Source organism: Neovison vison, chromosome 2 (assembly GCF_020171115.1).
Source record: "Neovison vison isolate M4711 chromosome 2, ASM_NN_V1, whole genome shotgun sequence".
Classification (NCBI taxonomy): Eukaryota; Metazoa; Chordata; class Mammalia; order Carnivora; family Mustelidae; genus Neogale; species Neogale vison.
In genome coordinates, this window is record NC_058092.1 from 164753058 (window position 1) to 164776592 (window position 23535).

Genomic DNA, 23535 nt, shown 5'->3' on the forward strand with positions numbered 1-23535 from the left:
GGCAATCATCTGTCAAGTATATGACCCACCATACATCTGAAGGGTCTCATGGAGTAAGGGACAGGCGGGGCTAGGTAGGGAGAGGTAGGAAGGGGACTGCAGGGTCAGGCTCACAGAAATCCCAGAAATGCTGAGGTGTAACAAAACCAGACCACCCTGCCCTGAGCCTCAGAGGTGGGGTCTTTTTGTGGCAGTCACACTGTGACCAGACCCCAAAAAAGTAAGCCCTTAAACATGCTATCACCAGCTCTCACTCAAAACGAGACATCACAACAATGATAAGGGCACAAGCTCCCGGGTCAGTTCCAAAGAAAAGATTGTGGATGGAGGCCCACATTGGCAACCCAGTGAGGGACCCCTCTCGCTCCTGAGAGCTTTTTCTATATCCTTGCCTAATAAAACTCTATTTTGTCCATGAGATTTCATTCTCCGACCCAGTGAGACAAGAGCCTCACTCTCCTGCTTCACTGGAAGTCTTCTGAGGGGGCAAAGCTTACACATTTTAGTATTTCTGTTTTGTAATAAGCCCCTCCCTATCCCCCCTCACTTTTTATTGTTTACAGGATTTGGGGCAGTGATGCCAATGACTGTGTTGGCCGGAAGACTGTTGTCTGTCAGTGAAGACGTTTTGGTGTTTGCCACACTTTCCCTTTTTATCCAACATATTCTATCCAAAACCAGTGGGGCGTTTACAAAAACTTAAATTCTGTCTCGTCCTTTCCTCAGCGTCCTCCAGAAAGCTCTGATATTCTTATCTCTTACCAAAGAAGTGTGACTCACAAGGCTCAATCACTATTTAGCAACCGGGTTAATCAGAATCTGGATCCAATCTGGTTCTCTGTTTCCTGAAGTCCTCCACCCAGAGTGAAAGAGGGAATGGGGAAGAGTGGGGACATTATTATCAACAAGTGAATGGGAGGAAATCATTACGCAACAGGACATCCAGGCCTGCAAATCTGGGATGTGAGGATTTAGCACTTGTGTCAAAGGAAGAAGGACTCCCGAAGCTTTGACAGGATCTACAACTGGGGTTGAGAGGCTAATAGCTCTGGGCATCAAGGCCAGGGGAATTCCAACAGAAAAGACTTTCATCTCTTTTTATCCATTCATCTGTTGAAGGGCCTGGTGGTGGGTATTATGGAGGGCACGGAACACAGGGAGCACGGGGTGTGGTGCATAAACAATGAATCTTGGAACACTGAAAAAATAAAATTAAATTAAAAAAAAAAGACTTTCAGGCTGTATGGGGAATAAAATGCTCACGAGGAAAAGGAAAAAGAGCAAACACTAGAGGGCATTGCATTTTCACGTCTCTTCTACTACGTTGAGGACAAAGCCCTTGAACTCTGGAAAACCGTTGCATCAAAATTTATAAAAAGTAAGATAACAAAGGAGGAGCTGTGGAAGAGATAATTCTTTTATGAAGTAAAGGAGACATAGAATAGGTCAGTGAAGGAACATTAAAGCTGGTTGTGTTAAAGTGACTCCTTTGACGCCATTTTCCTATCCCCCAGTTAGCTCCACAGGGTGTCATATTTCTGGTCTGAAGTGTTAAGTGGGCTCAGGGGATTCTATATTTGAACAACTGTCTTTTTCCAAACATGAAAGTCAGGTAACAACTTTCTTGTTTCTGAAAACAGAGAATAAAGGATAGGGATATTGTAAAAGCAAGAAAATAAACCTTTGGCTTTGATGTGTGGACTGAAAGGACCACCATTTCATCTCTGATTCCCGGAGGGGGTCACACAGGTCTGCAATTATCAGGGCTGGAGGAGCACTTGACTCTTATATCCGCATTCATAGGAACCACTTTTTCACTCCTTGCCCAGTGAGGCTACTCATTACAAAGCAACAGAAAGGGAGAATGACACGTCCTTAGATATTGTTGGAAGAATGTTCATAATTTCCATAAGTAAGAATGTCACTTAGTACAGCAACGCCAGCCAGTCACTTGGCCCCATATTTTCCCACAGGTGACCCTGCTTTTAAGAAGGAATATTCATGTTCAAGGCCATTGGAAGGAGACAATAAAAGACTTTTTGAAAATTCCAAAAAATTTGAGAACATTATCCAAGCATTCTTTCCCAAATCCCTAGATGCACAATCCAAGAGAATGGTCTCTTAAATCCATGAAATCTGCCACTTGCCTTTTCCAGCTGTGGCCTTATATTACCTCCTCTTGAGGAGACTCAAATATAGATACATCTCCTATCCAAATGCTACAGCTTTCTGAAACTTGCTATGATATTCTCTCAGGAAAACTCTGCATCCTGTCTTCTTGGTGGTCCCATTATACCTGCATTATCTCTTGCTTCATAAGGTAGAAACAAATACAACATTCCTCACCAACATATGATGTTTCTGTGCCTCCAAATATCTCCCAAGTCTCATTGAAATACTAGGACTCAGGCTCTGCAAACAGATCAGTAGTCATTACCTACCTGATCTCTGAAGTCTCTGGGACAAGGGGGTCTGCTGTCGTCAAGCCCTGGGAGCTTCAGATGGATTCCAGCTCCTTCCAGAAGCAGTTGCCAGGAGAACATGCTCTGTTCCAGACAGCCAGGGAGATGTCGCAACCAGAAACTTCTCAACTCGAGGCAGATTAATCATGGCTTTAAATATGACAGAGGCCACCCAGGCAACCTTGTCAGGTGAGTTCTTAGCTGGGCAGAAAAAAGAAGTATGAATGGACTAAAACCTTGCTCCTGCCAAGCCGGTCCCCAGGTTCTGTGCCTCAAGGGTCAGATGGATTGGAAACCTCTCAGCAGAACACAGACTCTCCATCCAGAAAATAATTCCACCCAAGGTTGGATACCATGACCAGTCATACAAGCATCTTCATAAAATGCCTCATTCCTCACCCACCCGCCCCACCCCATTAGTTGCAACACCTGTGGTGTTATTCATTCCCAATTCCTGCCTTGACTTTCCCAAATTTTCTCTACCTTCTTATGTAAGTTGAGTATTAGAACAGGCAGGAAACAGAGAAAGTGTATCCAAGTCTTTCAACGGAAGCCTAGAAACACTGCGTCTCATTCAAGGTCTCCAGCCAGCTAACGGCAGAAGCAGGGGCTTTTGCTCTCTCCAACCAGTGTCTTTCCTACTGGATGAGCAGCTCCTGGGTCTGCACTGAGAGGTGGGGGGGCTGGAGGGGTGTGGGATGTAATCTGCAGGGAGTGTTAGACCTATGTGGAGTCCTGCTTTCTGTTTTCACAACTGGAAGGCTGCAGATCCAATCTGACGACACTAATCCAAGCAAGCTTCTAAAATAATGCAAACACTAACATTTGACATGCTTGAAAGTCATCTGAAGAACAATGAAGTCTTCCTGAATTAGCTCCTGAGTTTTCCCCATTGGTTCTGGCATCTCTGTGGCCACTCAGAGCACAGGACATGGTTGCAAAGTCACAACACGACTTGAGGGGTTGCTCAGTTGGTTAAGCAGCCCACTCTTGATTTCAGCTCGGGTTGGGATCTCAGGGTCGTGAGATCGAGTCCCGAGTCAGGCTCTGTGCTCAATGGGGCATCTGATGAGGAGTTTCTCTTTCCTTCTGCCTCTCTCCCCAACTCTTGTGCTCTCTTTCAAACAATTAAATAAATATTCAGAAAAACAAAACAAAAAAAAAACAAAAACAAAACCCACACACAAAAGGAGAACTTGCAGTTTCGTGGGATCAGTCAGGAAGGACTATGTGGCATGAAGTTGACTTTAGCACCAACAAGTCTCTTTGGATTGTGTCTGTGAGTAATAAGATTGGACTCGATTTGATTAAGAATTGTATCAGCATTGGTTTTGCTCCTGTCCTGTAATAGTTTTGGCAGTTAATTAAAATGTTTTAGAGATTGACTTGTTTTATTGGAAAAATTTTATCTCTCTATGTTTTTCATAGGCAGTTCCACTTACAAAGTAATGTGTTTTATCAGCCCACCGTTTTGAGTCTTGAGAAGAAAAACGAAGCCCACCGGAAAGATGGTTCATGTGTTGGCAATATAGAAACATCTGGAATCTAGTCCATGCTAGAAAATTAAATACTCGGAGGCAAAAAGAAATGGAAAGGTGAAGTTTTCAAGTACTGCATTAAAGTATTTTTAATTTTGAATTGAAGTTTTCAATGACTGCATTATTAAACTACTTTACCCAGAGTTTTCTGCAGGGCACCCTTTACCCAAAGAAAATCCAAATCGTTGTTTGGAGACTTACAGTGAGTGAGTTATTCACTCATATAAGGGCTCTTTGTGGTTTTGTTTGTTCTTATTTAACTTTGATCTTTGTCTCTGATCCCTACTCCCACATGTCTGACCTCCTTTCTACCATAACCTGTCACTATAGCATATCATTGTAAAGAATACAGTATATTACCCTTCCATATGGTATTTTGTATTAAATCTCATCCCATTTCTTACTTTTCCCTATGCTATTCTTATGAGCAGGACTGATGGCCTAACAGACGAGAGCCAGTGCAAAGCGACAACACAGAATGCCGTGCTGAAAAGCGATGAAGAATTTCAAGATGTAGGCAGCCGAGGAGTAAACAGTGAGAGAACATTCAGAGCACGGGGCCCTACGCTTTGCATATGTGACATAACTATCAAGTCAGCCCTGCTTGTGAGAACACAGCATGTTCCTGTCTGTACCTTGGTTTGTTTTTAATTACCGTCCCACAGAATTCTGCAGTATCTGTGTGGGTTTTTTTTTTTTTTTTTAAGATTTTACGTATTTATTTGACAGAAAGATAGAGAGCATAAGTAGGCAGAGAGACAGGCAGAGGGAGAGGGAGAAGTGGGCTTCCCACTGAGCTGGGACCCCGATGCGGTGCTCGATCCCAGGACCCCTGAGATCATGACCTGAGCCGAAGGCAGAGGCTTAACCAACTGAGCCACCCAGGTGCCCCTGTGATATCTCATTTTTAAGTATCCTGTCTCCCCTGAGTCAGACATACAATTTTATTTCTGCAAAATTCTGTTAAGAACATTAGCATTTACACTCCCTGTTATCAAATGTGTAAGAATTTCTTTGAGATCTATTCCTAGAAGTGAGAGCTGTTGGTCATTCGTCATACTGTTTGCTCAATTTTCCTTTATGCTGCCAGACTGTTCTAGAATAGGCTGTGGGCTCCCATTCACAGTGCTGAAAGGACTCATGTATTTCTCTACCTCTTTTGCTTGTTGTGCCGATGTAAACCTCTCTGTCAATCTGTCATTTCTCTATTCCTTTCATCTATGACTTGACTCAATGAACAGAAGTACAACTCTGTTTACATATTTACTTTTACATGCATATCCGTGCTTTCTTTAAGCTTATTCTCCAACCCCTACATCACCAAGGCACTGGACAAAGATGTTTTCCCTCTGTTTGGGGGTAGGGCCCATCTTACTCTGCTGCTTCTTCTTCTGGCCTTCTGCTGGAGGAGTACGTGCTCTTTTAGGAACACTTCCTTCCTCTTTCATCATGATTTCTAAAAGCTCCAGGGCATTAGGACAGAGCAAGGGAAAGAAGAGGGTAATCCCTGCCTGACTCCTGCTATAGGCTCATCCTCGTAGTGTGGGTGTGTGTGTGTGAGTGAGTCTATCTAGCAACCATGCTCCAGGGGCTGGGGGTGAGGGAAGTCTTAAAGGGATTGCAACATTCACAGTGGATGGGAACTGGGTCCCCAGTCTGAGCTCATTTTAAAATCTGGGCCTTCAGAGGGTTTTGAGCGAAAGGAAAATACTCTGTATTGTACTATCCAGGTAGTATCCTGGATGCAAGTCATTACACGTTTGCTGAAACTAGTAGAATTCACAACAGTTTACAAGACTGAACCCTAAAATAAACTGTGGATTTGTGGTGATGACCATGTGTCAAAGTGGGTTCATTGGTTCTAAATGGACTGCTCTGGTCAGGGAATCATGATGATGGGAAGGCTGCCTACGCACCTGTGGAGACAGGTGATAAATGGGAAATCTCGGTACCTTCCTCTCCATTTTGCTGTAAATCTAAAACTGAGCTAAAAATGTTGTCTTCAAAATAAAATAAAGATCTGTGCCTTTAAGCTGGAGCCAGGGATTCGGCATTGTTTCATCAATAAGATTCTACGCCTTGGTGTGTGCATGATGTTGTACTGCCTTGTATTGTTTTGGTTTATTGTCTTGGTGTACTCTCCCCTGGGGAGGTATTGTTGTGGGTTGGTAGGGACCTAAAGTACCTGTGTTTATTTTAGGGGATGTCATGCTCCAGAGGTGTGCGCTGAAGCCCTTTTGTATGTGCCTGTGTGTATAGGCACCTGCTATCTTGTGGGCCGGAGTGTGTCAGAGATTATGAGTCACAGGGAAACAAGGCACATGGACAAAATAAACATCAAAACTCATTCCCTCTCCCGATGACTGCAGTAATTCCTTAAGGCCTGTGGATTTTCCCAGGGAGGGGGGTGTTAAATTTGAAAAGACTAAAGAACTTATAGTATTTTGTTGAATCTAAGATGTCCTCTTTCGTAAGTTGTAACTTTCATTATATCATGTACTCCTAGGAAAGAAACAAAACATTAGCCATACTCATAAGACATCAATTGTAAGAAACATTCTGAGTACCGAGATACGAAAATGTAAAAAAAAAAAAAAAAAAAAAAGGCGTTTTGAAATTCATGAAATGTAGATTATAATTCAGCCACACTGAGATACTGAGTTAAATCACAAGGCTTAGAACATAAGATCTTTGTAAGAATTTGCTTCACAATTCATTTTATCTATGGGTTGAAACACTTGCATGTTTTGATATATCATGAAGTAAAATCAACCAGGATTCTGCAAGCCCCAAAGATCGCTTTCTAAAATTTCATAGGGGCCTTAAAAGGCCATAGCTACTGGACATAGGATACTGAGACCAACCCTTTAACTCAAATTGTCACCTAAACCCTGTTCAGTAGATATTATAATGTTCATTTTACAGGTGAGAAAACAATTCCTAGAAGTTATAAATACTTAGAGAACTAGCTGGGTGGGGGGGGCGGGGGAGGACAAATAAGACTCTCCAAAATGTTTAATTCCTAACACCAAATGCCTGAATTGCCCTCTTATATAGATATTTGATATTTTGTTACAGGTCTCATAGTCAAAATGGTCATTTGTAGACAGTCCATATATTTGAAATACAGAAAAAAGTATCATTCAACCCAAATGGGGTTTCTAAGTCAATGTTTAACTACGTTTGTGTTATTATCCAATAAGCTGTATATACAGACAGGATCAAGTCTTTCCATTTTATAAAATGGAAGAGGCAAAAAGAGAAGAGAATTCCTCTTCCACTCAAAATATTTTATCTGCGGACTAATTGTCTCTGGTGCCTATCTTTACAAGCAACTTGAGAATTCATATTTTTAAAGACGGCCAGCATTACTCTAATACCAAAGCCAGAAAAGGACATTACTAGAAAAGGAAACTATAAGCCAATATTCTAGATGGATATAGATGCACATATTCTCAACAAAGTATCAGCAAACTGAATGCAGCAGCACATTAAAAGGAATTTATCCCTGAGATGCAGGGATGGTTCAATATACACAAATTAATCAACATGATAATACCATATTAACCTATGGTCATATCAGTATATGCAGTAAAAACATCTGACAAAATTCAACATCCATTCACAATAAAAACACTTAGCAAAATAGGAATAGAAGGAACATATGTCAACATAATAAAGCCGATATATGACAGGCCCATGGAAACACCATACTTAATGGAAAAAGGTTGAAAGCTTTTCCTCTAAGATCACAAAAAAGACAAGGATGCCTACTTTCCCCACTTCTATTCAACATAGTACTAGAATCAGACAAGAAAAAGAAGTAAAAGGCATTGGAATTGAAAAGGAATAAGTATAGTTGTTTGTATTCGCAGCTGACATGTTTTTAATATATAAAATCATAGACTCAACCAAAAGGCTGTTAGATCTAATCAACAAATTCAGTGAAGTTGCAGGATACAAAATTAACATACAAAAATAAATAGCATTTCTGTTCATTAACAATGAATTCTCTGAAAAATAAATGAATAAAAATAAAATCAATGCCCTTTACAATAAAATCAAAAACAGTAAAATACTTAGGTATCAATCTAACCAAAAAAGTAAAAGATCTCAATTCTGAAAACTGTAAGGCAATGATAAAATAAATAAAAAAAGACACAAATATATGGAAAAGTATCCCATGTTCAGGGATTGGAAGAAATAATATTGTTAGAATGTCAATACTGGCAAAAGCTATCAATAGGTTTAATGCAATCCCTATCCAGATTCCATGTTTTTTTTAGAAGTAGAAAAAAACAATCTTAAAATTTATATGGAAAAAAAATTTATATGGAACCATAAAAGATCCTAAATAGCCAAAGCAATCCTAAGAAGGAAAGATAAATCACACCATTTACATGGGAGGACCTTGAAGACATTATGCTCAGTGAAATAAGTCAGATGGAAAAAAGCAAATACTATATGATCTCACTTACATGTGGAATCTAAGGGGAAAAAAACAGGCTCATAGAAAAAAAGATCAGATTTGGGGTTAGCAGAGACTGGGAGGTGGGGCAGAGGGAATTGAGAGAAGGTGATCCAATGATAACTTCCACTTAAAATAAATAAACACAGGGATATAATGTATAGTCTGATGACTGTAGTTACTGCTGCTGTGTTACTTATTAGAAAGTTAAGAGAATGAATCCAAGAGTTCTCATTATAAGGAGAGACCTTTTTTCCCCTCTTTTTTTTCCATTTCTATTTATTATACCTGTATGAGATGATGGATACTACCTGAACTTACCATGACATCATTTCACAATATATGTAACTCAAACCCTTATGAGTTCATTCTTCTAGCTTCCTTTTATTTTATTTAGTTTAAATACTTAAAAGTACATCCAATTCGGTTTTATGAAACAAATTCATTGTGAATTCCTGATTTCAATTTCTTTTCCCTTTTCCCATAAGGGAGAAAGAAAATTTTTTTAAAGAGTTTGAAAAACAGAAGAATATTCAAAAACTAATTCTTCATATTCAAAAACTAATTCTTTGAGTAAAAATAACTGTATATAATAGAAGAAAAGGAATATACAAGATTCAGAATAAGAAAGGGAATACAGGGGCGCCTGGGTGGCTCAGTGGGTTAAGCCGCTGCCTTCGGCTCAGGTCATGATCTCAGGGTCATGGGATCGAGCACCGCATCGGGGTCCCAGCTCAGTGGGAAGCCCACTTCTCCCTCTCCCTCTGCCTGTCTCTCTGACTGCTTGTGATCTCGCTCTGTCAAATAAATAAATAAAATCTTTAAAAAAAAAAAAGGGAATACAATTCTTTGTTCAGAGAGAATTTAAAAACAAATTTAAGGGAATGTTCTAGGACACTGTATAATTTAGAAGAACAGTCCTACAGAAAGATTGAACAACAACACAAGATTCAGAAACGTGTAAGAACTCTTTATGTCATACTTAGAGATTCATAAGGCATGTTAGCTTTATGGATGCTTTTGGGTGAAATGGAAGCTTTATTGCGAAACATAAATGATTAACATTAAATATAGAAGCAATAGAAAACCTGAATAGATCTTAGAAAAAATTTAAAAGGCAGTAAAAGATCCCTTCGTGGAAAAGACATTATACTTAAAGGAATCTTAGCTTAGAATTCTATCATATCATGAAAGAACAGACAATTCATAGGCTATCTAAACTATTACAGAGCATCAAGAAGATTTTTCTAATGCATCTGAATAGAATAACCCTCATAGAAAACAAAAGGATCAAAAAAAGTTAAAGGCAATTACAGACCATGCTTATGTATAAATGGTGATACATCAATGTTAAATAAAAAATTAGCAAATATAATACACCACCATGGATTCCTTCTAGCTATGCAAAAGTATGTAATATCATAAAAACTTTCACTGTGAAAACGCATCTAAATGCCTAGACTTCGGAACACAATAAAACCTTGTTTAAGATGTGTGGATATGGGGCACCTGGGTGGCTCAGTGGATTAAAGCCTCTGCCTGCAGCTCAGGTCATGATCCCAGGGTCTGGGATCGAGCCCTGAATCGGGCTCTCTGCTCAGCAGGGAGCCTGCTTCCCTTCCTCTCTCTCTGCCTGCTTCTCTGCCTACTTGTGATCTCTGTCTGTCAAATAAATAAACTCTTAAAAAAAAAAAAGAAAAAAAAATATGTGTGGACAAAGAATTGTTCCCCAATGGCATCAGAATAAGTGAGTAAATACTTGGAACACAATAAAGGTAAACACTTGCATCATTCCAAATCCAAAAAGAAAGTCCATGTAAATTAAGAATTTAGATGCAAAATATAATAATATCAAGTTGTAAGGAAATGTAGGTAAATATTTTTTATAATATTTGAGTGAGGGAGGGCTTTCTAAATATGACCAAAGGCAGGAATTATGACAATAAATCATTAATTAAGCTATGTAAAATTGGGTCTACGTTTCTAAAAGCAGCATAAAGAATTTTCAAAAGCAATGAATTTAGAAAAATATTTACAACTTATGGAATAGAGTTAGTAATCTTTATATATAAGGAGTACTTCGGAACCAGCAAATAAAAGACAGTATGCAATTATCAGTGACCTTGGTAGAGCTGTGGTTGAGGTCTGGGAGCCCGGTGAGGCTTACGTGTGCAGTGTCGGTCAAGGACAAGGCCTGAGCAGACGTCTCAGGCCTTCCAGGCCAGAATTCTAGGGCCATTACACTGAACCAGCGAGGTGTTAGTGGAACAACCCCTTTTTATTTCTTACTGCTTTTATACATCTGCCATATGGAGCTAATTTTTCCCGTCTGGCTGAAAACTCAGGAAAATCCCACAATGTCTCCAAGAAGGATCACAATTCAATCTGGATTTAAAATTAATGTTTCTGTGCCTTCTGAGCCCATGTTCCACCAGCCTGAGCTCAGAAGTCTGTTTAGGAAAGGGAGTATGTTGGCTCACACACTCTCTCTGGGTGCTTCTACCCTTTCTCCTTGGGTTCTCGAACTTTGGTTTCTGGTCCCCCTAAGTTGGGACACAGAAGATAAAAGGGGAGCAAGCTCTTACTACTTGTCCTATTGCATTTTACTACGTGGTTTGATTATATTGAAAACTGACTCTCTTGTGGGATTCCTTGGAGAAGCCTCTCTATAGCTCCTGGGACAGGGGACTCCCATCTTTATTGCAGACGCTCACTTACGGGCAGCGCCAAGTTATTTGGTGATACCACCGGCATCTTCCTGCTGATGGCTCTTGGTCTTCCAGGCGGTCCTCTAGGTGAAAGACAAGTGTACAGGGACTGCCCATTTTAGCCTAGAAAGCAGTCACACAGGACATTCCCCCATCCTTAGCTTTGCGGGAGGAGTCAGACACCAGGTTGCTGATTCCCAAAGTGCAAGGTATATGCATTATGCTCTCCAAGTCCTTTTGGCCTGAACTGAAGGGCAAGCATGTGCCTCTGTGACCCTGGGAAGAGGGTGAATCCGGAAGGAGAGGAAACTGTGGGATTCAGAGCGCGGCTATACATTTCTCCAAAAGCCCGCCCCTGAAATTCACAATCTCCGATCTTTTGAGAACTTTGAGGCTGTATTGGAGACTGTCACCGAGAGGACATGACCCCTGGTTGACCCACAAGATGGACCCAGCACCCGGAGGCTCCTCACCTCCTCTGTGTCCCCGAAATGTGCGCTCTACTCTCCTTCCTTGCTCTGGAAGCAGCCCAGGAGCAGAGCCCAGCGGAGTTCAAGTGACGTTCAGCCCGTGGGACTGCATACTTACACGGAATCCAGGTAAGCCCTCTACAGCAACTTTTAAGATTCTTTTAAAATCATGTGTGGAGATCTACCAAACTTGAAAAAGTTAAGTTTCTCGGCTTTTTAAGCCTGCCACCCACCACCCCAGGGGCGTACATCCTGAGAGAGCAGGCTACAAACTGTTGGCGGGATAAGCATGTAGAAAATGTTGTCCCCTAAAAGGGGTGCAGCTGAAATATAAACAAAGAGACGTATGCTTCCAGAAAAATCTCAGGGAAGAGCACTGCAGGCAATAGTTGAAACCGTTGGACAGGGCTCTAAAGGAAAGAGGCGAACGGATTCCACAGGTTCACGTCAAAGTTGGGGACCGACGTCCCAGAAAAGGGAGCCACCAAAGTAGATCTACATGGCCAGGATCATTTCTTATTGAGAGGGGTGACCCTCTTGCCAAGCAAGGAGAAGTAGTAACTCACTGCCAAGATGGCCTCACATGAAGTTTGCCCCTTCCACTGAATTCTGAGATTGTCATCAGGTGTACAGGTCCATGTGTCTTTTATAATAAGTGAATGACATCCAAAAAGTAAAAAAAAACACTCCCGCCGCGGGCCAATCTGCAGCAGCCTCTCCTCATCCTCTGTGGAGGGGCCAGCTCATGAAACAACAGTCCAAGAGTCAAATGATTTCTCCTACCTTTAGTGCAGGTCCTCCCTGGGACTCTAGCCCTCCACTAGGGAGTATTAGGTCTCAGTAGAAGTTTCCATTTTAAGGTCCCCTATAGCTATAACACATCTAAGAATTTATTAGTTAATTTTAGCCCACTGAATGTCATCTTGGGAGTTCTGACCTCCAGAACCGTAAGACAGTAAATTTGTGCTGTGTGAAGTCACTAGGTTTGTGTTATCCAGCAGTGGGTTAAGCTAACACATAATTCATATGTTTGTGTGTTTCTCCCATGAGATTGTGAGCTCCTTAAGGGTATGGCTATTCTTTCATTCGAGTGCAGTAAAGTATAAAAGCAAGAATATTTACGATGTTAAAATTTGCCTTCTTTGGGGTGCCTGGGTGGTTGAGTCATTAAGCATCTGCCTTTGGCTCAGGTCATGATCCCAGGGTCCTGGGAATGTGCCCTGCATGGGGCTCCCTGCTCAGTGGGAATCCTGCTTCTCTCTCTTCCACTCCCCCTGCTTGTGTTCCCTCTTTCTCTGTGACTCTCTCTGTCAAATAAATTTTTAAAAAATCTTAAAAAAAAAAGTTTGCCCTCTTTGAGTTTATTAAAGAGAGCAGTTACATAGATATCTGACTCATTAACAATCATTTCAGTTTTCTGAAGTGCCAATAAAAATTGTTGATCACTTTTCTTTCATTAAATACTTGCATGTACATTTTACGTCAAAGGAGAAGTTTGTTTCCCAATTCGATGGACAGTCCTATTAAACTTTATCTTATTTCTCTTCTCTGTCTTCATTCTGAGGCTTCACAAAACTTCTTCACAGAACAGTGGTATTTAGGGCTCGTGGGGTCCTCAGAGATTAAGTATTCATATAGTTCTTATTTCAACTGTAACTTCTAAGAAGTTACAATTAACTGAAAGTTTGTGTCAGAGTTAAGGCTACAACTGATTTCAGGTTTGTTGTTAGTTTTACTCAATTACATCTCCCATAACTGAAAGTCACAAGGAATATTACATGTACGTATCACTGCATACAGACATGCGCACACACAGAATCCTCAGAGACCATTCACAGATTCTGGAGACTGTGAAATAAATAGGTCTCTGAGGGACAATTTTTCCCCCAGCCAACCACAGGCATGCAGGCGATGCAAGAGACCTGGTCTGTTTCTTCCCATGTTGAGTCTGGATGTGGAATGTTAGATTTGTCATGTTTTGTAGCTCACACGTGTGGCTCATATTCTTTCAAATTTATCAAATATTAAAGGATATTTTTGAAAGAGATTTACTCATTTAGAGACATAAATTTAGTGGTAGAAATTTGAAATGTGCACAAATAACTATAACAAAACTCACAAAGTCACTTTTACTGTTGTGTTTTTTTTTTTAAGATTTTATTTTTTTATTTGACAGAGAGAGATCACAAGTAGGCAGAGAGGCAGGCAGGTGGGGGGGAGCAGGCTCCCTGCTGAGCAGAGAAAGCCCACTGCGGGGCTCGATCCCAGGACCCTAAATTCATGACCTGAGCTGAAGGCAGAGACTTTAACCCACTGAGTCACCCAGGCGCCCCTTTGCTGTGGTTTTGCTAAGTACAATCTATAGTTGCTCAACGGATGTGAGGTCATTCAAAACGCTGGGTATACCTGACTGTGAACAACCACCCTTCAAAGCAGAAATTCATCTTGTGATCATCGGGTGTTCATTGTATTAGTTAAATTTAGGTATCTTCTTGATGAAGGTTTTTTTAAAAATTTTTTTTATTATGTTATGTTAGTCACCATGTAGTACATCATCAGTTTTTGATGCAGTGTTCCGAGATTCATTATTTACGTATAACACCCAGTGCTTGTGCAATACGTGCCCTCCTTAATACCCATGACTGGCCTAACCCATCCCTCCACACCCACCCCTCTAAAACCCTTGGTTTGTTTCCCAGAGTCCACAGTCTCTCATGGTTCATCTCCCACTCCGATTTCCAACCCCCTTCATTTTCCCCTCCCTTCTCCTAATGTCCTCCATGTTATTCCTTATTCTCCATAAGAAAGTGAAACCATATGGTAACTGACTCTCTCTGCTTGACTTATTTCACTCAGCATAATCCCCTCCAGTCCCATCCATGTTGATGCAAAAGTTGGGTATTCATCCTTTCCATTTGTCTGGTTTTCATTTCAAAAGTGATTGTGGAGTTCAAGCTTTAAGTCCCTTGCCACAACAGAGGTAGGGGTTGATCACGGAAACCAAGTGCTCTGAAAGGAATGTTCTGAACACAGCAGTATGTGGACAACTTTAAGCTTCTGGGGTGATGTGTCGATTAGTCTGCACAAAGGTAATGGGTTAGGGCAGCAAGAATAACCAGTTATTTCCTTCTTTCCTCTAGTATCTGGCATATGGAATGGGGAGAACCAATTTATCCAGACCTTGACTGACAATAAATTATGCCTATGGAACAGAGCTTCCTTCTGCTTCAATATGCAAAACAGTTCCAAAAATATTCCCCTGCAATTTTGCTTCAAATTTATTTACTCACTAGACATATACTGAGCTTCTACGACATATACCAGATTTTTATTTCAGGCAGTGGAATTCAGCCATTAACAAATAAAAATCTTAACCTTTGTTGAACTTCCATTCTAGACATAGCCAAGAGGACAAAGCTCATTTTCAGCATCAACTTAACTCAGCATAACACTCTGCCAGACACGTAAATGAAAGCACAGATTTGATAGACCTGTGCTTCTCAAACCTTAATGTGTTACAGATCTGATTGTGTAAAAGGTAGATTCTGATTCGGGTAGTGCAGGTGGAATCTGAGATTCTCCATTTCTAATAAGCTACTGAGAACTTGGCCCAGGCTTTGAGTAGCAAGGTTAGGGCGAAGGCAGTGAGGTTTGGAAAAAAAGCGCCTAGATTCAAATTTAGATTCTGTTGCTTAAGCAAGATCCACTTGATGTCTTTTCTGCTTTGTTTTTTGTTCTTGTTTTTTTGGTAATGAAGACAATTATGATCATTATGATGCTCTAGCTACCATTTATGGAACGTCAACTGTGGGTGAGGCACTGTGCTGTTTTTGACCTATATATTTTAATCCTCACAATAATCCCTACAAAGTCTGAATGAGTACTCTCATGTACAGACTGAAAAACAAACTGTGCTTGAAGAGGTCAAGTAATTTATTAAAAGCCACTCACCAGGCAGGGGTGGGAGTTGCGCTCTCTGCCCAGCAGATTCTTCATTGGTTCATGCCGTGAGGATGAAAACTTAAGTGCGATGAGGAGCCCAGGTGTGTAGGATTGTGCTTGATGTTTAGTAGGTGTTAAATAAATGTCAGTCTCCCCTCTCCTCTTTGGGAAGGGTGTCATCATGAGTTGACAAGAATTGGGAGACGGGGCATTCTGGAATCCCATATTTTTCCTTCCCACTAGATACACTCCATTTACCCAGAAGTCATTGCGATTGGTGGGCATAGACCCTCATGGTCCAGTTCCCATGGATCTGCTGAGAGTAGTTACCAAAGGGACCCCAGTCCAGCAACCTTCCTCCCTCACACCTAATCCTTCAGTAGAACAACGGCTGACACTTCCTCCACTCAGCCCACATGTCTTAATCCTCTCCAATTGCCCAAACCTCCTTTTATTTCTGACCAGCAGCAAGACCACTGTCAGGGGCTCTGCACCTGCCTTCATGGTTGCCTGAAGCTGGGTGGCGGGAGGAGAGGCTCCAGGAGGCAGGAAACGAGCATGAGTGTGTTTATATTTGTTGGTAATCAACACAAATGCAATTTCTTTGGGGCCTGCTCTGTGTCCACAATCAACATCCTGGACTTGAGTCTCTGTGTTTTACCAAACTCTCCAGGAGATCGTGGTATAGACTGAAGTCTGAGAAGCTCTGCTATAAAGCATCATTTTCATAGGAAAATGTGTTGCAAATTCCAAATGAACCATTTAGAAATCAGCATTCGGAGATGGCCCATTATTAGTGTAGACAGTGCTGGCTTTATGAAGAGAAGAGCTAATCCCTTCTTTAGGTGGAGGGCTGTGGATGCTCTCTCCAAGGGCCAGATCAGACGGTCAAGCCTCCCCTCCACCTCTCCCAACCTCAGGAGAGTGATCTAGCTGACATCCTTGGTCAACATAAGGTTTCCATGCACATCTGATTTATATATATATAAATGAAATTATAGGATGTGCAGAAATGTGAAACTTGACTTTTTTTTTTCCCCCAGAATTTAGGTTTTTTCCTGCCTCAGTACCCTCCTTCAGCAATTACTTTTACTTTCCTGATGCCTGTATGCAGAAGGACAGACTATTAGTAGGGTTCATGAAAACGCACATGCTTCTTTCTGTTGTTGCTCTGTTTTCGGCTTAGCGCAATTAATCCAACTGTTATATACCACTTCCTACCCAAACCTGACTGATCAAAGGCAAGTTCAGATCTTCAGGTTTGTGTATCCTTGAAGCATTCAGTACAGGCTTTATCACACATTACATTCACTGGTTATTGATTAATAGAGGAAATGCTTGAGGTTTATTTTAGAAAGCAAATTGAAACTTTGCAACTTTTGCAAAAGAAAACTTTCAGAATAGGAGGAGAATGAAGTGATTCCATGCAACAACAAACACAAAGACCCCATAGCTTTGTTTTACTTCTCTGCAGTTAATATTGCTCCCTGCTCCTGCTCCTGAAGGCAATATATACACTCATAAATAAGGTGGTGGGGGACTGTATTCTAAAAGATACACCAGAATCCCTGGACGTCAAGGGAATATTGTTTGGAAAAAAAATCCCACAAGTTATTTTGTAACTCCTTGGTTGATGATCACAGCTCTCCACCAGTAATAACTCATGACATATATACTAGAATAGAATAAAATCTAATTCATGTTCCCACAAAATCATAAAATTCCATTTTTTGGATAAGAAATGAGAGAGACCTGGGGCACCTGGGTGGCTCAGTGGGTTAAGCCGCTGCCTTCGGCTCAGGTCATGATCTCAGGATCCTGGGATCGAGTCCCGCATCGGGCTCTCTGCTCAGCAGGGAGCCTGCTTCTTCCTCTCTCTCTCTCTCTGCCTGCCTCTCTGCCTACTTGTGATCTCTCTCTGTCAAATAAATAAATAAAATCTTTAAAAAAAAAAAAAAGAAATGAGAGAGACCTATATATAGGAAATTACATACTTTTACTAAGGGACATAGAAGACAACTTGAACAGAAGTCCAGAAACGCTATTTTGAAGAAGATTCTACTTGAAAAATTATCAATATTTAAAGAATTATTGAAAAAAAATTTTTTTAGTATTTTATTTATTTGACAGAGAGAGACACAGTAAGAGAGAGAACACAAGCAGGGGGAGTGAGAGAGGGAGAAGCAGGGTTCCTGCCAAACAGGGAGCCCAGTGCGGGGCTCAATCTTGGGACCTGGGGATCATGACCTGAGCCAGGCAGACGCTTAACGACTGAGCACCCCGGCACCCTAAGAATTACTGAAAAGTTTTAACATACATTTAATAAAAATCCCAGCAATAATTTTTGGAAACTTGCTGAAAGTATAAATTCTACTAAGACTAAAAAGATAAGACGATTTGAGAACATTTAAGACTAATTTGTTAAAAATATTCAAATGAGAGTAACAAGATGGGTCTTACCCATCATGAATTGAATTTTGAGATGATAGGAAGCCTATCAAAAATGGACATCATTGGGATACCTGGGAGGCTCAGTTGGTTAACCTGCTGCCTTCGGCTCAGGTCATGATCCCAGGGTCCTGGGATCGAGTCCCACATCGGGATCTCTGCTCAGCGGGGAGCTTGCTTCTCTCTCAGCCTCTGCCTGCTACTCTGCCTGCTCGGGCTCTCTCTTTCTCTGACAAATAAAGAAATAAAATCTTTTTTTTTAAAAAAAGGGACATCATTAATCAAGAATTGAAATCTGGATTCAGTCCAGGTTCTAAAGCCTGTGTTCTACTATTCTTTCTTGCAATAATTAAAAAAAAAAAAATGATAAGGAACAAACAGTGGGGAAAATTTTGTTTGTTTTAAGATTTTATTTATTTATTTGTCAGAGACAGAGAGAGACCACAAGAAGGGGGAGGCTTAGGAGGAGCAGGTAGAGGGAGAAGGAGGCTCCCTGCTGAGAAAGGGACTTGATCCCAGGACCCAGGGACCATGACCTGAGCCAAAAGCAGGCGCTTAACTGACTGAGACACCCAGGCATCCCAAGTGAGAAAAAATTCTCATCAGCTTGTGTTTATATCTTCTAAACAAACCAACCATGGCTTTAAGAGCAATAAGTATTTTCAAGTATTTTAATGGTCAAAGTTCTGTTACTAAGAGCTCAGTTGTTTTTTCTATGTATTGAGTTCAGCTTTCAAATCCAAGAGCCCTATCCTGGACCATTTGCAAGGGGCATCTAAGAGACAATTTTTAGGCAGAGGCAGAGAGAGAAGCAGGCTCCCCACTGAGGAAGGAGCCTGATGTGGGACTCAATCTCAGGACTCCAGAATCATGACCTGAGCCGACGGCAGCGGCTCAACAACTGAGCCACCCAGGCATCCCTAAGAGATAATTTTGAATGAGAACATTCACTTAATACCTTGAGAACACACACGAATGACTTTGGTCTGGTGTCTTCCTTCAGGACAAATGGCAGACAATATGATTTTCAAGCAACCACCTTACTGTGTCCTTGATGACCAGAATTCCTCTGGACAGAAGTGTCTTTCTGATTCCACTGTGATGTGCATTCTTTCGGTGTAAGAAGAGATTCTAGAAACAGCTTTCAGTAGTCAGTGAGGTTAGTTAGCTCATTTGGAGATGGTGTAAATGAAATCAAATCCTGATGTATAGACGAGAATGAGTTAGGAGTAGGTTAGCTAAGTTTCTTAGGCATTAATGCTGCAATCAAGGTGTTGCTTGGGAATCCTTATCTAAGGCTTGGTTGGGTTCCCATCTGTACATATGTGGCAGAATTCATTTCTGGACAGCCATAGGATTCACAGTAGCTTGTTTCTTCTTTGAGGTCAGAAGAAGGGTCTCTGATATTTTACGTTCCTTAAAAGACTCACATGAGGGATGCCTGGGTGGCTCAGTTGGTTGAGTGTCTGCCTTTGGCTAAGGTCATAATCCCAGGGTCCTGAGATCAAGTTCCATGTTGGGCTCCTTGCACGGCAGGGAGCCTGCTTCTCCCTCTGCCCCTCACCCTGCTTGTGTGCTCATGCTCTCTCTCTCTCTGTCTCACTCTCTCTCTCTCAAATAAATAAATAAAATATTAAAGATAAATAAATAAAAGATTCACATGATTAGGTCAGGCCCACCCAAGTAAATCTTCCTTTTAGACCAAAGTCAACTGATTAAAGGATCTCATTTATACTTGCAAAATCTGTTTTGCCATAGAATGTATCACAATCACAGGGACATAAGTCTCTTCCATTTAAGAGGAGTTTATGTCACGATGTTGGATCCACTGGAGGTCGTCATCTTGGATTCTGCCTACCATAATTAGTGTGAGTTTATCCATCCTGTTTTCCAAGGTAGCTTTGGATATTCTTGGCCATTCAAGTTTCTATGTAAGTCTGAGAGTAAACGTATCAGTTTCCACAAAAATATCTGCTAAGATTTTAATTCTGATTGTCTTGAAATTATAGGCCAATTTGTGGAGAAATGAGATATTTTTGTAATATTCAATTGTCCAAGCCATGAATATAGTGTATTCATTTACTGAGGTATTCTTTGTTTTTTTCCCCTCAGTAATACCTTATACATTTCTGGAAAATAGTCTTGTTTTTCCTATTAACCAATTTTTAGTGTATGACATGAACATTGATTAGCTATTCATTTTGATAACCTGGGAATGATATGTCTCTGCTTCTTCTTGCTATATTTTCCATAGTGGTCATTTCATAAATGGGTGGTATAAAACCTACGAACTGTATAAGACAGTCAATTCAGTTATGTAATCCATAAAAAGAAGAATGAAGAAATCTAGTATACAGTGAAATGGATATACACACTAATGTGCTGTAATTATGTAATGTGATAAATGCTAGAGGAAAAGTCCCCAAATCAGAGCTACCCAGGTGAGTTAGTATGTATTAAACAGATGGACACTAGGTGACATGGTATGAATTGTTTTTATTCTCAGGTACTTGCTTATATGTTCATTTTCACATTTAACAAATACTGAGTACCTGCTGTGCCTCACTCAAGTTTTAGGTGCTGAAACACGTGATCAAAATGAATTTGTTCCTGACCTCATGGAGCTTACATTCTGATAGGGAAAGAAAAGAAATAAACACACATACACATACCATATACATAATATGTCATAATATACATGATATGTACACACATACACATACTATATACATAGTATGTCAACAAAATGGCAAGGAAGTTATAAATTGAAATAATGAAATGTAATACTTGAGAAAAGGAAGCCATTCAGGAAGGCATTTGGATGATATCTACTTGAATGAAATGATTATAAAATGCACAGGTTTACATGGGAATAAGCATTTGGTTGTATGAGCAGAGGTGATATAGGGAAGACCCCAGGTTGGAGATACTTACTTGGAAATTATCAATTTAGGGTAGTATTTAAAGTTTTTAAAATTAGTATTTGAAGCTAAGGGATCAGGTAACCACCTCTCAGAAGTAAGAATGAACAAATTTGAGAGGTTTGAAAGCTGTCCCCTGGGACACTAATGTTTAGAAGTCATGAAAATGAGAGGACTCAGCGAAGTAGAGAGAAGGAACAGTCTGGAGATAAGGTGGAAACAGAGAATATGGTGTCCTGTAGCTGAGTTAAGATGGTTTTCGAAGACAAAACGAACTTCTTGAAGAAGAATGTATAAAGTCAGCGTTTTCTGCCTTTGTCTGCAAATCCTCCAGAAGCACTAAGGGAAGTGAGCAAGACAAGCTTCATTCTATGACACTAGTGGATATCTGAAATCCCAAATCAGTACAAGTGTACCTGCAGCAGAGCAGATGACGGATCAAGGAACGTGTGCATGTTAGCAGGTGGGTAGAAAACAAAAGCATTTCTGATGCGCACGGGGTCTGGCAGTAAGCTTTTCATGACCAGAGCACATCCACACCTGAAACTTCCATGAACAACGGTGCCATGAACTAGACAGCTGAGCTCCCTTGGAGACAGTTTCGTTCTGCAAAGGAGACGTACTGAAGTGTAGAAGCACAAACCACATTTTTCAGTAGCCCTCTGTTTCCATGATGGTGCAAGAGAGACTGTGCATGAGGGAAAACCACCTCATAGACACGGAATGTGCAGAAAAAAATCTTACATGCCATCTTAGCGGGTACTCCTCTGACAGAGAATTTGATGCAAAAACTTACTTGACAACGGTTGATCGGGATTTGCATACCTTCTACAAAAGTGAGGGAAGCATGGGGGATGGTTGGCTGGTTAGGAGGAGGGGAAGGCTCAGGGGGGTGATTACCTCGTTGACTGTAGCTCTGTAATTAGCACATCTGATTGCTCAGACTAGCAGGATATGTTCCGAGTCTCAGTGTGAACCACTGTGTGCCAGAGCAGCTGGTCAGAAAGGTGGAAGGGAAAAGGATATTATCTTTTGTCTTGTTCCTCTCTCTCAGATGAAACTGTTCTGTAGAGTTTTTTTTTTTTTTTTTAAAGATTTTATTTATTCATTTGACAGAGAGAGATCACAAGTAGGCAGAGAGGCAGGCAGAGAGAGAGAGGAGGAAGCAGGCTCCCTGCTGAGCAGAGAGCCCGATGCGGGACTCGATCCCAGGACCCCGAGATCATGACCTGAGCCGAAGGCAGCGGCCCAACCCACTGAGCCACCCAGGCGCCCCTGTTCTGTAGAGTTTTAACTACCTTTCTTTCCTGAATTGCATCAGACAGTTGGTCTAGGCAGATGCTGGGGAAGTCGGAGCCTCCATGGGCCCAGTTCGCCTCTGGGCTTGTTTCTGTGAAATGAGCCCAACACTTGGTTTTCCTCAATTTGGAGCTGCAGCAGTGCCAGCCCCAGTGAGCTGACTCTGTGATGACCAAGAGAGCAAGCTGTTGTGGAGGCTACTCCAACGAGGAAGGAAGGCACATCCTGGTTGATCTGTAAACTGAGACCAACACATGAGCAGAACACTTGTTCATAATGAATTACCCCTCTAGCCTAAGGGATGACTCTGTTCCGTCTCCCAAGTAAACCTTTTGCAGTGTGGTCTTCCTTGAAAAGCTCACATCCTTTTAGCCCAAGTAATGGAAAAGGAACCAGCACAAATGCATGCAAAACGATTATAAGAAAAAAGGGGTGAAAAGTATTGGGAAGAAAGCTAGTTGGTGATAGAATTGTCATCTGATCCAAGTAGTCATAAAGTAGGTAAATTATGTGACCAAATATTAAATCATGAGTTTCCAAAGGGTGAACTAATTGAATTAATTATCTCTGTGATACAGGTATTTAAGAAGGATATTAATAAGGGAAAAGCAAATACATGGCAGGGTGTCACACTGAGAAAAGAGAACAGAAAATATAATTACAGTAAAGAAAGCAAATTGGAAGAACCCTAAGGATGAATACATACTGGCAAAAATCTGTTCAGGGCCCGCCCGGGTGGCTCAGTCATTAAGTGTCTGCCTTCGGCTCAGGTCATGATACCAGGGTCCTGGGATCGAGCCCCTCGTTGGGCTCCCTGCTTGGCGGGAGGCCTGCTTCTCCCTCTGTCTGCTGTACTTTCTCTCTCTCAAATGGATAAATAAAATCTTTAAAAAAAAAAAAAGTATCAAGGGGAATCTGGGTGGCTCAGGGGGTTAAAGCCTCTGCCTTTGGCTCAGGTCATGATCCCAGGGTCTGGGGATCAAGCCCCATGTTAGGCTCTCTGCTCAGCAGGGAGCCTGCTTCCTCCTCTCTGCCTGCCTCTGCTTGTGATTTCTGTCTGTCAAATAAGTAAAATCTTTAAAAAAAAAAAAAAAAAGCCTATTTTGACAGAACGTCAGAAATCCATCCAATTTCCTCCATCGTAGTCTCTAATATACTCTAAATAGCTAGGCTTGTCTTCACACCGCCACCACCAAGGAAACCCTCACCAAGTTGTCAACCCCAATTAATTGTTATCTGACATTTGCCAGGACAGAGATGACTGGGTATTATTCAAAAC

General features: G+C 41.1%; 1 protein-coding gene across 9 annotated transcripts in view; it reads right to left on the minus strand.

Annotated features, from left to right (window-relative positions):
• LIPK (lipase family member K) overlaps positions 1 to 23535 on the minus strand; it is an 87256-nt gene that overhangs the window by 30602 nt on the left and 33119 nt on the right. For 7 of the 9 annotated variants that reach the window (XM_044239470.1, XM_044239469.1, XM_044239468.1 and 4 more), the window contains one exon: positions 2442 to 2663. The gene's annotated coding sequence lies outside the window, so the exon portion shown is untranslated. Of the gene's footprint in view, positions 1 to 2441; positions 2664 to 3904; positions 4742 to 22255; positions 23060 to 23535 lie in introns of those variants that run through there. The other 2 variants (XM_044239473.1, XM_044239474.1) reach the window with 2 other exon arrangements.